The 4,289-nt window shown below is 35.9% G+C and overlaps 1 pseudogene; it reads left to right on the top strand.

Moving 5' to 3' along the window:
- Positions 1-419: 419 nt before the first annotated feature.
- Positions 420-3,581, top strand: LOC145127080 (protein REDUCED CHLOROPLAST COVERAGE 2-like; annotated as a pseudogene).
- The last annotated feature ends 708 nt before the right edge of the window (positions 3,582-4,289 follow it).

Below are 4,289 nucleotides of genomic sequence, written 5' to 3'. Positions count from 1 at the left end.
AGTTAACTTATTTGTTAATGTATGCAAAAGAAAAAGCGTCCAAAAAGTGATCCTGAAACTAATGGTAATGATTATTTATCCTAATTTTAATCACAACAATAGAAAATCACAATTATACACTTATGCATGTACTTTTTGATGTTCACCGTTAACATTAATTTAGGTAATCCTGAGGTGCAGACTTCATCATCATCTAGTTGGTTTACTTCTTCAAAATCTACAAAGAAAGTATGCTTTTCTGTTCTTCTCATTTTATTTACTTTCTACTTCTTAAACAAACAAGTAACCATTTTATTTACTTTCTACTTACAGGTAATCATTAACAAGGATACACTTGTTTGTCTCTTGTCAAATCACACAAAAATGTGAGTCGTTGGTCTTTTTTCTTCACTCTTTTGGCAAAGTCAGATGCACTTCAAATGGCAGGGATTGCTGATCCTAATGGTAATTATCAAATATACTATGCTTTGTTACTGTATTGTTTTGCTTCTAATTCTAAAACTCTTATATACCCTTTCTTTTTAGGTGCTACAAACATGAAAACATCCCCTGTTGAAAGTGATGATCATGTTAAGATATTGAAAGATGGGATATTATCCGTACCACCCCTACTCAGTATAACAGTTGTTGGAGCCTCAGGTGATCTTGCAAAAAAGAAGATATTTCCTGCACTTTTTGCTCTTCGTTATGAAGGCTGCCTCCCTGAGGTTTGTGTTCTTTCTCATACCTTGGGTCAGTGTATCAGATTTGTTGGATTATATAGCACCAGATGCAGATATGAAAGCAAGAGAAGCCCAAAAGAAACAAGCTCGTGCAAAGCTTGTAAGTCAATGTTACCAAGATATTTGCAATTAAAACTTTTAATATGTATGTCTGATATTGCTTTTAAAATTTGTTCAAATTAAAGGAAAACCAGGAGGACAGACTGAGGACCCATTACTCGATAAAATTCAAAAGGAAGAAATTTTATCTATAACTCCAACTCCAAGTCATCATATCAGGAGAAATCTGATTCCAAGAGAGTTGAAGAAGCTAAGGTGGAACAGGATGTGAAGGGTTTAGGAAATGGATTGTTGAAAGGAATCAAGAAAAAATCCGAGGATAAAAACGTAAAAACAGAGGAGGTTGACACGGTTAATAAATCAGATAACAAAGAGATAGTAAAGTTGGATGAAGAACAGGCGATGATGTGGTGAAAGTTCCTTCCGGAAGCAGCTTATTTGCGTCTTAAAGAACCAGCCACTAGTCCTCACCTCAAGGTTGATCATAATCTGATATTGAAGGGTAATATTGGAAAAAATATTGGTTTCTTGATTTGTATTTGATTCGTTATTTTGGTTTATGTTGGCAGTCACCTGATGAGTTGGTTGGCATGGCGCATAAATTCTATGACGAAACTGCCCTTCCTAAGTTGGTGGCTGATTTTGGCTCTCTTAAACTTTCACCTGTTGATGGAAGGACAGTGACAGATTTCATGCACACAAGGGGTTTGCGTATGTGCTCTTTAGGGCGAGTGGTAAGTGTCTAAAGTTCATTTCTTCTTTTTTCCAATACCAATTTTACCCCTGACATCTTGTATAGTAATCTGTCTTTTGCTTTCTTTTATCAGGTTGAACTTGCACACAAGCTTCCTCATGTGCAATCACTATGTATCCATGAAATGATAGTTCGAGCTTACAAACACATCTTGCAAGCAGTTATATCAGCAGTTGGCGATGTAACTGATTTAGCTTTATCAATAGCATCCTGCTTAAATGTATTACTAGGAACACCTGACACAAGTGACTTAGAAAATTTAAAGTGGAATTGGGTTGAATCATTTCTTTCAAAGAGATATGCATGTGAAGAGAAAAGCGACTATTAAATTTGCCATTCTTCGAGGGCTTTCTCATAAAGTTGGACTCGAGCTTGTTCCCAGAGACTATGATATGGATTCAACTTACCCTTTCAAGAAGTCTGATATTGTAAGCATGGTTCCTGTTTATAAACATGTTGCATGTTCATCTGCTGATGGGCGTACACTTTTGGAGTCATCTAAAACATATTTGGATAAAGGCAAACTTGAAGATGCTGTCAACTTTGGAACAAAGGTAACTAAATCTTTTGTGTTGACTTTTCATTTATACAATAATAAGTCAAATAAGGTCTAACATTATTACTATGTACAGGCACTGTGTAAACTTGTATCTATATGTGGTCCTTATCATCGAAAGACAGCTGGTGCATATAGTCTTTTGGCTGTGGTGCTTTATCATACTGGTGATTTTAATCAGGTACATGAGCATTTTTTTCTTGTGTTGACTTTTTGTGAATACAAGAATAAGTCAACTAAGGAAGGTTGTTACTATTTGTCATTTGACTACTATCTATCTATCTATCTATTAGTTTACTATCTACCAACAAAAAGCTTTGGATATAAACGAGAGGGAACTTGGGCTCGATCATCCAGATACAATGAAGAGTTATGGGGACTTGGCTGTTTTTTACTACAGGCTCCAACACACTGAGTTGGCTCTCAAGTATGTTTTTTTTCTTTCTTAAAAACAATAAAAATTTATCATAGAAAAAATGAGAAGAATGTATTTGGCTTATGTTTGTGTTTGTTTGTAGGTATGTGAATCGGGCGTTGTATCTATTGCATCTAACATGTGGGCCATCTCACCCGAATACTGCTGCTACTTACATTAATGTAGCAATTATGGAAGAAGGTTTTGGAAATGTTCATGTTGCTCTTAGGTATCTTCATGAGGCTCTCAAGTGTAATAAAAGACTCCTTGGAGCCGATCACATACAAGTAAGTAATCTTTCTCTCACTTTTACTTATATATATATATATATATATATATATATATATATATATTCTATTGAAGATTATATTTTGTCATTTTGTGATTCACATGTTGTATCTAATACTTGTGTCAGACTGCTGCTAGCTACCATGCTATAGCAATTGCTCTTTCCTTGATGGAAGCCTATTCCTTGAGTGTTCAACATGAGCAAACCACTTTACAGATTCTGCAGGCTAAACTTGGACCTGAAGATCTTTGTACTCAGGTACCTTACACAATTTTTTTATTATTATTTTTATTTTATGATTTTCACATTAAGAATTTTAGTTTTACTAAGTGTATTAAGATATTGTAGGATGCAGCAGCGTGGCTTGAATACTTTGAGTCCAAAGCCCTTGAACAGCAAGAAGTTGCACGCAATGGTACCCCAAAGCCTGATGCCTCTATATCCAGCAAAGGCCATCTAAGGTAAGCATAGGCTACTGGAATCAGGAAAGGAATGGAATAGTTCATTCTAGGATACTGATGTTTTTTTATTGGGTCAGTGCATCAGATTTATTGGATTATATAGCACCAGATGCAAATATGAAAGCAATAGAAGCCCAAAAGAAACAAGCTCGTGCGAAGCTTGTAAGTCAAAGCAAGAGATGCCTCTATATCCAGCAAAGGCCATCTTGTATTGTATTGCATGTTAAGTTACCGATTTGCCCTGTGCAGGTTCTGACAGCTCTAGCAACCTCCTTCCATGCCTTGCAGCCTCTCAAAGTTCCTGCATTCAGGTTATTCTCTTAGAAAGGAAATTGTAAAGGAGAATTTAGTCATGGGTTTCTTTTAATGTTGTACATGTTTTGTTTTCTATAATAAATATTATGCAATATTAGCAATGTGTTACATTTACTTACTATTGGAATGATTATTTGTATTTGACATATTAGTGCAATGAATTATCTTTATTGTTTATGGTATTTTATTTTGTATTATGAGACTTTTAATGTGTTATTTAATTTGAAAATTAGTAAATCTATCAAAAATATATAATTTTAAAAAAATTTAAAATTATGACACACAAAAATGCGTGTCGTCTTCCTTTATGATAGGAGCTTCCTTGATACGCATTGCGTGTCATAAACACGTACGTCGTAAGGTTACGACACGCAAATGCGTGTCGTCTTCCTTTATGACAGGGCCTTCCTTGATACGCATTGCGTGTCATAACTGCGCGTCATAAATGTGTGTCATAAATGCGCATCGTAAATGCGCGTCGTAAATAGACGACGCGCAAAAGCGTGTCGTCTCTCGTTATGACAGGGCCTTCCTTGACACGCATTTGCGCGTCGTCTGAGCGTTTTACGACACGCATTGCATGTCGTAAAAGGTTGTTTTTCTAGTAGTGCTAGTAGAAACGACAGTAGGAGTAACAGATGTCGTGGCCGCAGAGGCTGTCGCTGGTTGTTGTCTCTTGGCTAACTTTTGAGGTGATTTGCCCTTCTTTCTATCCCA

Source organism: Lactuca virosa, chromosome 7 (assembly GCF_052849685.1).
Source record: "Lactuca virosa cultivar CGN04683 chromosome 7, Lactuca_virosa_CGN04683_v6, whole genome shotgun sequence".
In the NCBI taxonomy this organism is placed as follows: Eukaryota; Viridiplantae; Streptophyta; class Magnoliopsida; order Asterales; family Asteraceae; genus Lactuca; species Lactuca virosa.
This window is presented reverse-complemented; position numbering and strand designations above follow the sequence as displayed.